The sequence below is a fragment of the Galleria mellonella genome, unplaced genomic scaffold, assembly GCF_026898425.1.
Source record: "Galleria mellonella isolate WM207_F2 unplaced genomic scaffold, CSIRO_AGI_GalMel_v1 utg643, whole genome shotgun sequence".
Lineage (NCBI taxonomy): Eukaryota > Metazoa > Arthropoda > Insecta > Lepidoptera > Pyralidae > Galleria > Galleria mellonella.
Window position 1 is genome coordinate 1,727,052 of NW_026442135.1, and position 13,334 is coordinate 1,740,385.

At 34.3% G+C, this 13,334-nt stretch overlaps 1 protein-coding gene across 2 annotated transcripts in view; it reads right to left on the minus strand.

Annotated features, from left to right (window-relative positions):
• Positions 1–13,334, minus strand: part of LOC113511167 (RNA-binding protein fusilli) — a 141,748-nt gene that overhangs the window by 80,009 nt on the left and 48,405 nt on the right. The window lies entirely within an intron of this gene.

The window sequence follows — 13,334 nt, forward strand, 5'->3', positions numbered from 1 at the left end:
ACTTTTTTTTGCAATTTATGTTAATTTTACGTACTTAGTTATAAATTTTTACAGAAAATATGTGTTTAATATCTTCATATAGATTCTGTTAAATAAATTAGCAATTTTTTTACATTTTTTATCTATGGATATATTTTATAGCATTATGCAATGTCTGTTAGCATTCTTCGAACATTCTATATGATTATTTTAATCCATCCATCCCACCTTCACGACTCTGGAATGCACTGCCTGAAGGTATCCGAGAGTTTCCAAATAAATTCATGTTCAAAAGAAGAGCCCATTCTCACCTTATGAATTCATTACAACAATAGTAACTGGTCATCATCTTTTATGTTTTATTTATATATATTTATTTATTTATAAAAGACACACCAACAATATGCTCACAACAATTAAGCAGACAATGTACGTGAATAATGTATTATAAGTAAGTAAAAGTGAAAAACTACTACTCAAAAATGCTTGAATCTAAGTTTACTTGAACGAAAACATCTCACTCCTCACTACCAAGCTTAAGGCCTAATGAACACATCAATTAAAGGTGTATACAGTGTGTGTACAGCTCTCACAGATAAGCGTCAATGTATACTAAGTAACAATTATACAATTAGAGAAGACCTAATTACCAATCCATATTATTAATAAGCCTAGTAAACTGCACTAAAGAATTACTAAAGATGTCGATATCATGGTCATATTATTTTTTATATAGTTATACATTATTAGTCATTTTTCTTTACGTACCCCTACAATGAAGTACCGCGTTCGTGATTCACTGTTCATCCCAAAGATTGATTTGAAGAGAGCACCAGAGGGAGACTTTGTACAAAAGTCGATTGCTTGGGTACCTCTGTCCCATTCGTGTTTCAACCGTGAAGCAGTAGTGTTTGCATGGCTGTGTTTCGGTTTGAAGGGTGGGATATGGCGTGAATTTACTGGGTACAGAGGAATAACACCTGAGTCCTCAGGAATGGCAACGCATGGGGGTATCATGGGCGAAACAGAATACTCTGTTATGTCCATGGTACTGCTCATGTCTATAGGCGACGGTTACCACTTTCCATCAGGTGGGCCGTCAGCTTGTTTGCCATTCTATGTTGTATATAAAAAAAAAAATGCTACTAACATTAAGTGCGCCTTTTGTACCATATTTTATTTTGGTCAATACAGTTATTAAATAAATAAATTATTTCAGATATGTTTTATATTATTATCAGATATATTGCGTAGGTAAGTATATATACGAGGTTTGTCCGGAAAGTACGTATAAAAGTTTTTTAAAAATTTTATTTTACAATTATTCAGGTAAATCAATTTTATCCCCTTCAAAGTACTTCCCCTGTGACATAATGCACTTGTGCCAACGCCGTTTCCACTGTGAGAAGGCTCCTTGAAAGTCCTCTGGTTGTAGGTTTCTCAGCTGCCCCGTCGTAGCTTTTTTTATCTCATTTATGTCCCCCAAATGCCGCCCCCGAAGTACCAATTTGGTTTTTGGGAACAAGAAGAAGTCACACGGGGCCAAATCCGGCGAATAGGGGGTGTTCGGTCACCGTAATGGAATTTTTACTCAAAAACTCACGGACAACAAGAGAGGTGTGGGCAGGGGCATTGTCGTGGTGAAGAATCCAACGCCCCTCTCGCGCCAATTCTGGACGAACTCGTGCCACACGAGCTTTGAGGCGTCTGAGCACATCGACGTAGAATTTTCCATCAACTGTCTGGCCTGGAGGGACGAATTCTTGATGGACAATCCCCGAACATCGAAAACAATCAACATTGTCTCGGCCCTCTCTGAATCTTTTTAGCCACTTGTGGACGGTTGGTTCCTTCACAGCATCATCCCCATAAAATGTTCTGAGATCGGCAAAAATTTCACGGCCATTCTTGCCGAGTTTCGAGAGAAACTTGATTACGACGCGCTGCTCTTCAACGGAAGCGGGCTCCATGCCGACGGGGTTTCGTTAAGAGGTAACTTCACAGATGGCGTGACAAGCCAGTCGCACCGCACGGCGGTCAGACCAGAACTGAAGCATTGTTATATATAACCTGGCCTCCCCACTCCTCTTTCTCGCATTCCAGAACACTTTTATACGAACTTTCCGGACAGACCTCGTATATGTATATACTTCAAAAAGTAGGAACTTCACTGTTATTTAATAAGTTGTTTAATAGTTTTTAAGTGTGCCGTATGAAACAATATGACACCGTAATGTATGCACACTAAAACGTGACATGATTCCGATATTACTCTCACATGTATGACTCTACATAACGGATGGAATGTCTTTATCAGAATTCCGGATGCCCCGAAGTTTAGAAGCCCCAGAGATTGCGTAAATGATTCTTTATAATACTCCAATAACTGAGATTGTGTTCCACGAAAAAAAACTACTTTAATTGTGGCAATGAGTTATTTTGATTTAAAACCTTAATTACAGAATCAATTTTGGTAATCATGGTACTGTTCATGTCTATAGACGACGGTTACCGTTTTCCATCAGGTGTTTAACATTCTAAGTTACATAAAAAAATTTTGATAAAATTTCTACAGCATCAATCTTTAAGTATACCTTTTCAGATAAAGGATTTTCCTAATCGGTTTCCAATTGACGAAGTTATGAGGTAACAAACACAAAATAACATATAAACGAATTGAAAACTTTCCTTTTTTTTTAATCAGTTGAAAATACTCGCGTTTATTTGTATACTAGCTCCAGCTTCGCACGGGTGCACATTACATTGCATCCATCACATTAGAAACCTCTAAATTTATCAATGTTTCTCTACAATATTATGCATGTATTATACATATAAACCTTCCTCTTGAATCAATCTATCTACTAAAAAAACCGCTTCAAAATCCGTTACTTAGTTTTAAAGACTTAAGCATACATAGGGACGGACAGACAGCGACAGCGACTTTGTTTTATAATATGTAGTAATAACAAAATAAATTTTTAAACAAAATTTTCCTTGTTCTATTTTATTAATTGTCAAAATTTATCTCAAATTATAAACACATAGGAGCAACAATTTACCTAATTAAAAAAATAATTAAAGAAAAACAGGTAAATTGGAAATTAATAGATTCTATTAATTATATTACTAACTTAGCCTACATTTTAAGATATCTACGTAAAGTTTATACGTATAGTAAATTAAATGTTAAATTAATTAATAAATTAATTTAAACTATTGGAATTATACTGTATATATTATATTACTTAGTTATAATTATTAGGCACAGGTAATATAGATGCTGATCCGATATCTGTACATTCGATTCCTCTGAATCTTGATGGCAAAAAAAGGTCATCGCCCATTTCGATATCGTCCATATCGGTTGCATATCTATTTTCGAATATATTAAAAATCTATTATACAATGATATTTTTTGGATAACAGACTTTTAACATATTTGTTATTGGGCCAGTATATACATACTGTAACTAAAATATACAGATATTGCTCTATATGGCCCACCTATAATAGTTATTGGTATTATCTGCCCTACGTAAAAGCCGCTGAGATGATCATTTCCAATAATTTATCTAAAACTACTGAATAAAAAAATGGATTAAATGAAGTTTAATTGCATTATTGTTTTAAAACCAGCATACCATCCTAACAGGATATGGTGGCATATAGCTAAATAGTACTATTTTAGTATTTTTCATCTTTTTACCTACCAGAGGGAGACTTTGTACAAAAGTAATTGCTTGGGTACCTCTGTCCTATTTGTGTTTCTACCGTCATGTGTTTGCATGGCTGTGTTTCGGTTTGAAGGGTGGGATATGCCGTGAATTTACAGGGTACAAAGGAATAACACCTAAGTCCTCAGGAATGGCAACGCATGGGAGGTATTATGGGCGAAACAGTATACTCTGTTATGTCCATGGTACTGCTCATGTCTTTAGGCGACGGTTAACACTTTCCATCAGCTGGGTTGTCAGCTTGTTAACCATTCTAAGTTGTATAAAAAAAATCTTTTTACTTATTTTTTTATTATTAAGATTTTTTTGTGATGTACTGAGAAATATCAATATATATTTTTACTTTTTCTCTTTTTCTTAATTTACGCAAAATTTATATTTATCAGTCCACGTAAATCCAGAGCGGGTCACCAGTACTAAATAAAGTAAATATATATTTATTACATGGACTTAAGTAGTCGTTCAACATAATCTCTTAAAATAACAACGACCCTCCCTTGGGTGCCATATTCAGCTCATTTGCCCGCGTCTGAGTCAGATGTTTCTAATTTCAAACTGGGACGTTCGCAGCTTGACGAATGAGAGAACAAAACGGCTGCGCATGCGCAACTCCAACCAATCAGCGAGCGTGGCTCATTGTAAACAATAACATGGCGGGATACGGAATTGATGGATATATTATGCAACCAGCTATTGAACAATGTAGAAAAGTATGATACAAAGCATCAAAGAGATTGATGTAATATTATTATATATGTGAAAGTGAGTTTGTTTGTTACCTCTTAAAGCCTTAACTCAGTCAATCGTCATGAAGTTTGGTATGTACACATAGTAGGTATTTGGGATTTTTTTAATGGATGACAGTGAAATGATAATCCCGCTTGCGTTATCGGTATACACTGGCGGGGCACCAGTGAGGGATGATTGGTGAAGATGAAAAGCCCATCGTGACGAATTCAACGATAAATTAGTTACGATGGTTTCCAGGGGAAACCGCATGGAGGTCGCCCTGATAAGGTATATTGATAGGGAATGGCGACTAACCTCCCCATTACTAACAATCCCTTTCCCTCCCTGCGCAGGAGTCTACATTACTAATAATCCCTTAATATTTTGCCTACTCTAATATTGTAAATAGGGGAGGAAAGGGATTGTCAGTAACAGCTAACTGGCCTGTTTTCATTCTCATCTATCACACTTCACTGGTGCTCCGCCAGCGTATCCCGTTAGCGCAGGCGGGGTTACCATACCATTTTTACCCATAAAAAAAAATCTAAATAGACGACATAGCATGAAATATACATTTAAGGATGTACTTATATATATTCAATATATAATATATTTAAAAATTCAGTGATCAATAGATACTTAAATAATAACTTCCAGAAATTTTGTTTATCTGTCTGAATGTTTGTCATCGGGATCACGCAATAACTACTACACCAAATTAGATAAGGTTTTCACAGCTGTATTCCTTAAGGTCTTAATATTTGATGCAGGTATATTTTATTATTAAATAGATTTTCCTACTTCTAAAATCCCATGTACGTATCACCTAGCAAAAAGCTAGTCTTAAATATAATTTAACCCTGAAATCTAAGTTTTAAATTATTATCTAAAACTGAGTGCTTTGCAACGTTCTCTAGCGGTTTCCCTTCCTTCTATTCTATTGTCGTACGTGACTTTTGACCGGCTGCGCGTGTCGCGACCCACCACACTTTACATACAATGTGGAAAAATTATCTAACAGTAGACGCATTTACGTCGTGTACGTACCTGAATGAGATTGAGTATTTAAGAATAGACCATTTATTATAGTGAATACAGTCTATTTTTCAATTCGCACAGTACGTATTGCCTATGTACCTATAGGTATAGGTATTTCAGAAATTATTTTTCCACACATTGGAGTCGATATTGAATAATTATTCTTTATCTCTTAAAATTAAAATTTCAATTTGGTCATCATATCAGATATATTAGACGCTGACTGTCCACTGCTGAACATACTTAGAACTCCACCTATTGTGAAGTTCTGTCTGACGCCACGCTTGATGTTAAAAATAATTTTCCAAATCGATTTATCACTAAGTTATAACGTAACAAACATAAAAAATAACACCTTTTTTTTAAGTCGGTTGAAAATATGTTGGAAACCTCTGGCGACCAGAAAGCTGACCTAGACTTTGGTGCTTACCGTGAAAATTCAGCAAGTATCCTAGGCACCCTTATCTCATCTTATTTTTCGCATATTGGGTCAGCTAAGCCAATGCACGTCGACTCATACGAATCTTTTGTGCTTCCCTCTGCCTTATACCATCATTTCATAGATCCTATGTGTTACCCTAACGATATCCCGCGGTTTAAGATATCTGTAGTCCCCTGGTTCTGGATAAGCCGTTCCCAGTAGACTCATACGCATACTTGACAACGAATCGCAGTTGCAATCCTAAGCAACCTACCAGTTGGCAGTGACCTCAAAGAAATTTTTTATCTTTAAATAATATTCTAAGGTCTTGTTATTATTATTTATAGTAGGTACTTAGGTTACTTATACTGTAAGGTATGCATATAATAGATAGATTATGTTTTTTACAGTATTAAATATAGTTAACAACAATTTAAAATTAAACATTAATATGTATTTATTTACGTAGCCTTCATAAAGTATTTATTTCAATAGATAGACATAAACAATTCTTGCCTCCTTAAAATATTACATCTAGAATGATGAATATTCCATTCTTTATTTCTTCTAGTCAAACAGGAAATATAATTTTAAATTACATAATTTAACATTTACTATTCCTTTAAATATCAGGTTTTCCGCAAATCATACAAATAAAACTATAAATAATAATTAAACTGGTAATATCTAATTTTCAGTTAGAGAAGATGTTAATTTATTTTAATTAATTATTAATTTTAATTTAATGTTTTAATAGTTTAATATATCTACTAGTAATAAAGAAAATAATAACATACATACATACATACATATCTATCATGCCTGTATCCCATTAGGGTAGGCAGAAACAATGGAACGCCAAATGCTTCGATTCATACCTCTAACCTCTTACCCTCCTTCTGGGACAAATTTCTCATTGAGGGCGATGTGTTATGCCACAGGTCACGTCATGTCTCCCCTGTTTTTCCAAATGGCAAAAAGAGGGCAAAGGAATGCCAAATTGCGACGATAAAATAATACCATGTAAGGCTAATATTAAATATAGAAATTACTCAGGTATTTTATATATACAGGTTGTTGACCCGTTTTTAGAGATTTTTTTAAAGACAAATAGGTATAATTCCATTTCAAACGCCCACTCTGTGCATTGAGATTGAATTTAAAATATCCATAGATATATCTATATTACAAAGCACAAGTGTTTGTTTGTTTGACTACGCTAATCTCTGAAATTACCAGTTGGACTTGATAAATAATTTTGCATTTCAAAACTTTTAACTCGAGGAAGCTAAAAGTTTTAAAATGCAAATGCGGACTACCAGTTCCATTGCTAGCAATATACCCTGTCAGGTCGAACTCCACATGTTCCCGCTGAAACCATCATGCTGAATTTCAGGTACACTCATCGCGATGGGCTAACTGACCTGCCTTTTCATCCTCACCTATCACTGGTACCCCGCCAGGGAGGCTATCATTCATAAAAAACAACAACTTTTGTACAAAGTACTCCTCTAATTATATAAACAAACATCCCGGTAACGTGGACGAAGTCGCGGGTAAAAGCTAGTACGTCGCTATTGGTAAGACGGTTGTCTTATTACACAATATCCTGTGCCGACACTAAAGGTAATGTAAAGTTGGTGTCTTTATTCTGGTAACATAAACGACACAGTACATTCCTTCACTCGCTCCCAGTTGTATATCGATGCAATATTTCACTGCGCGGTTTCAGAGAAGTTTCCTCTCACGAACACTCAGGTTATGTAATGAGCTCCTTGCCGAAGTTTTCCCAAGAGACTACAGCATGGGGTTCTTCAAAAGGGGGGTAAAGAGGTTTCTACAGGGTCGGCAACGCGCGCGTAATACTTCTGGTATTGCAGGTGTTCATAGACTACAATAACCACTATACCATCAGGTGGGCCGTATGCTTGTTTGCCACCTCAGTGGTATAAAAAAAATATTACCACTAAGCTATGTTTTATAATTATCTAGTAAATGTCTAATAAGTTAGTTAATGTATATTCAATAAATATCAACATTAAATGCGGCAATAAGTACATTTAACTTTATGGGTTCCAATCAACCACATTTTTTGCTAAATTACGTACAGTCAACTACAAAAGTTGATTAACGGCTTTTTGGTTAGAATTATTTTATTTAATTCCGTTTACATTAGTGTGTGACTTGCCTATTTGGGCATGTGTGCGTTAGTTTGCCCTTGCCGATTGGGTAGTTCCAATTTTATTTTACTGGATTTGCAGTAATAACGAATTGTTGTTGAAATTATGATTTTTAATATTGAAACTAAATTATATAAATTTACAATATTTTGAATGTATGAATATATATATATATATATATATATGAAAACGAAGAGGTGACGGTATATAAAAGCAATTCAATTGTAACGAATGACGTGAATGTGGCAATTTGCTTCACACTTTACGTTCCTTTCAGCAACCATAGATTATGCAGTAACACTGCCAATATTCGAAGATTGACCACCACCAGTAGTTCAACAACTTACCTTTCTGGTAGTAATAGGGGTGGTCTTTCTTCAACTGTTGGCAGTCACACACATACTAATGGATAGCGGAATGAAAAAAAAATTGTAATCAAATTTGATTGAAAATATGTTTTTTTTTTTATATAGTTTTATCTTTTATATATTTATATAACATTTTAAGTATTTCTTTTTATATTATGTGTTTTCTTTTAATGTATTACTCAAGCTGTGCACATAATGTAATTGGATTATAACCTAGCCGAATCACAAATGTAATTATTACTTAAGTTTCTTATGGTTGTAATCTGTTTTATGTGCCAATAAAATAAAATAAAAAAATAAAAAATAAAATCAAATAATCAGTGATATGAACTTCTTCGAGATAACAACTAGTTTAGGAAAAATTGATTGACATATTCAATTTTATGCGACTTTACCTGACAGCAGATATGTATAGTTTCATCGGGATAAAACACATATAGATATAACAAATAACATAATTGTTTTAGGTCGTTATGATACCATAATAAAAAGAAGCAAACTTTCATTCACATTTATAATATTAATAAGGTTATTGCGCCGTGTGGTCCCGGTATAGAATAGGCCACCACGTCCTTTCCAGTAGGTTTCGTAATAGATTGAACTAAGGGAACTGAATGGTCGAAGGATGAGCAGTAGCGTCCCTCTTAAAACATCCCCAAATACTAACTGCGGTTACCAACCCTCCCGCCAAGTGTGGCAACTACTGGGAAAACTTCCCTTTTTTTATGTAACTTAGAATGGCAAACAAGCTGACGGTCTGATGGACAGTGGTAAGCATCGCCTATAGACATAAGCAGTACCATGGACATAACAGAGTATACTGTTTCGCCTATGGTATTCCCCATGCGTTGTTTTCCCTAAGGACTCAGATGTTATTCCTCTGTACCCTGTAAATTCACTGCCATATCCCACCCTTCAATCCGAAACTCAGTCATGCAAACACAACTGCTTCACGGAAGAAACACGAATAGGACAGAGGTGCCCAAACAAACTACTTTTGTACAAAGACTTTGTACTACCTAATGACTTATGGGAGAAGCTTATGTTTAGCAGTGGACAATTAAGAGCTAAAATAATAATGATGATGATATAAATTGCTTTTCTCAAACATGCTTGGAAATGTGAGCATTATTTTGACAATCTTCTTCGAGATAAATCAAAATTGCCATACTGGCCAGATATATGCGGGCAGCGGCCGGCAAAAGTTGTATGAAAATCCATATCTGTCGTGTTTTGCGGCCAGATAAATTACTTGTAAACTCATATCTGTCCTGTAATTTAAAAATGGAATGACCTTTTACTTCGAAACATGGCTACCAAGGAGGTAACTAATAAAAGGTTTTATTTAAATTTCGAACCTTGGCCACAACTAGGCATTGATGGACTCACATATGTGTGCCTCGGCTACGCCTCGGCCCACATTTGCACGTTCGTCCTCATCAATGTTTCAGTTGCTGGCCTCTGCAGTAATCTACTATTATTGCTTACTCTCTTGTATTTTTATGCAAATAAACTTTAATTATCATGTTACAAATAAATAAATAATAGAATAATAAATTTTTAAGGTAGCAAATATAACTTATTCGAAATCTTGTACATATTTTTATCATATCAACTTTGCTAAATATAGATAAATGCGTGCCTATATACTGAATATAGTCAATTGAAAACAGCTGTTTATACGGTCATATGTACCTATTAAATATTTTTATACCATTTCAAAATAGAATAATGACAATTTGGCTACATATTTTTCTTGTATATGTCTAATAAAAGGGAAACTATACAAAAACGTCTTTTGTCGTCTGGTCCCGGTATAGAATAGGCCATCCCTTTCTTTCTCTGGACTGTCGTGAAAGGCGACAAATTAAGCTTAATGGTCGAGGGATGGGTAGCGACGTCCCTACTGAAACAGCACCAAAACGTAACTGCGGTTGCCAACCCGCCTGCCAAGCGTGGCAACTACTGGCAAAGTCCCCTAATTCGGAAAGGCCTATGTGTGTATGGCCCAGCAGTGGGCAGCTAACGGCTGATACAATAATATGATATGAAGATAGGAAGGATGACTAAGCATCTTTAGAATGTCCTAAATTTGCAAAAATAAGATATAACTGCGAATGCCTCATTAACAGTAAAATTACTTAGAACAACCTGGAACATATCTTTCATGACGATGAAACAAGACCGTTTTTCTTGAATTTTACAAAGACCACCCTCCAAATAGTAGGATAGGAGAACGGAACCAAGAATCTTGATTGACAATTTTACTGGAACAGATCTGAATGGATTATAATAATAATAATAATATTTATTTAATCAGACTACATAAGGCCCATTTTGTTAGTTATAAATTTACTTATCCTATGTTAGTAAATGAGCGGTTATTATTATTATGTTATATAATTATATATATTAATAAAGGAAAAAAAAACAACGTAGACCTTCAATAGCAAAACTAAAATAGCAAAAAAGTTGTCGTATAAAAATTAACAACAGAAAATAAAGTTTTTTTTTATATAAAAAAAGACAGCATCTTTAATAACGTCTCCAGTAGATTTTATTACACAAAAATGAAACAGCAACTTTAGTCAGTTATTTTGATTTATAAAGTTATTTATTTTACCTTATTTAAACCGATTTATCAGATAAAAAAATTATTTTCCAAATCGGTTAATAAATTGGATTGAGTTATGAGGTAACAAATCTAAAAAAAAATACAGCCGAATTGAAACCTCCTTTTTGGAAATTGGTTAAAAGTATTTATCTAAAATAATAATATGAGATTGACCGCACAGTGTTTAGACGCGATCATTAACATCCATATGCCATAATAGCGGCTATTCGTTCGGATTTCTTCGTAATGACTACAAAAACCACAAACTGTGACGTTATTATAGAACCATGAAGAAATTACAGCGGTCGACTTGATGCGACATGGTTGCACAACGACACACAACCACCTGTACATAGGACTTTGTTACATTGAAAGCGGTAATTAATTTTTATTTTTAGATTACTTGAATAATTAATGGATTTGGTACGTATCCACTCTATTCTGTGATTTCTGTAAGTGGATATATGTGTTTTTTTTTTTCATTTTTTTAACATTTTTCTAACACTATAATCTTTAGGAATTGGGGGAAGGGACTTAATAATGTGGACTACAAGTCCCAGCAATATACTTTGTCGGGTCGACCACCACGTGGTCCCCCCTGAAAATCATCCTGCTGAATTCCCAATGTATTAATCACGATGTGCTGACCTACCTTTTTATCTCTCACTGGTGCTCGCCAGCGATCATTATTAATTCATGGTTATTTCTTGATGAATTCATCATGTTGGGCTAACTGGCCTGTATTCAATTTCATCGATCACCCTTCACTGGTGCCCCGCCGGTGTACACCGATAGTATAGCGATAGCGGGGCACCAGTAAAGGATCATCCTTGGTGAGGATGAAGCAGGTCAGTTAGCCAGTGAACAATTCTTGTTGAATTCGTCACGATGGTTTCCAGGGGGAACCACGTGAGGTCGACCTAATAAGGCATATTGCTAGCAATGGGGCTGTAAAACTTCATTGCTAACAATCCCTTTACCCCCTTAACATATAGATTACTGTATAGTCTATATGTAAACTTAGGTTCTTAAGAATTAATAGGTATGCAAGAATCAATATTTGAGCAAAGCCGCGGGGAATAGCTAGTAAACTATAAAATCGCCCTATATGTTAATTATTTAAACAAATCGCTGACGTGTTAACCATAAACCGTTGATGGATGTGACACATTGTCAGGCGGCCTCGACGCCACGCTTGACACTTGGCCCGACTTCGCGTGGCGAAGCAAATTATGTCTCGAGGAAGAATTACTTAGAGATAATTATTTAATGCACCGGTAATTATTATATTGTTTTGAAAACGTCATTGATTGTTGTTACTTTTTATATTTTATGCAAATTAACTGTATTAATATAATAATAAATAATTAAATATATTAATAAATATATATCTAATATCGTCATAGTCGTAGAATACTGACGCATCTGACGAATAGTACATATACAGATTCGTCAGTATTCTACGACTATGACGATATATTAATAAACTTTTTTTTTTTTTCTCTCTGGCAACACTGCCGATAACAGTCTTTGTCAGTTGGCTCTTATTTATTTATTGTTTTTAATTTATTACTTGTGAAATAACGATACTAGTGTATATAATCAGTGAGTTTTGGTCATAAGTAACGTCGATTGTTGTTGGTGTGCAAATCTGTGATTTCTTTGTGACAGAAATCTACGTTACAAAATTTGTGGGACCGCCAACTGTCAAAGTATTGGTAATTTACAATAGAAGTCTTGGATTTCTATTGACTCCTTTAATAATTAAATACAGTTATTACACTTCACTATTACTATATCCATTTACAAATAAACAATAATATTAAAGTCAAATATTCGATAGTGAAGATCGGTTGTTGTTGTTGAGAGGAAAAAAAAAAAAAAAAAAAAAAAACTACACACTAACATAAAATATTATTGCAATAATTACAGCTCATAAAATTTATTTATTATCATATTGATAATATATTCCAAATAGCTGTACGAAACTAAACTTATGTATTTTATTAAATAACAATACAATATTAGTAATCCATAGCCATTGCTAGATATCATATGACAAATTAAGACATATTTACTGTAGTGGTAATATATAAGATTAATTATTTTTTTTGTAACAGTATTGGTATTTAAAGTTTTTACTAACAATATTTATTTACTTATTTATTATTAAATTATTTATTGTATTATTTTATTGAAGGGAAATAGCGCACTTTCAACACTGTATTTCTTCTATTGAATAATATTCATTGTTGTCTTGTTTCGTAG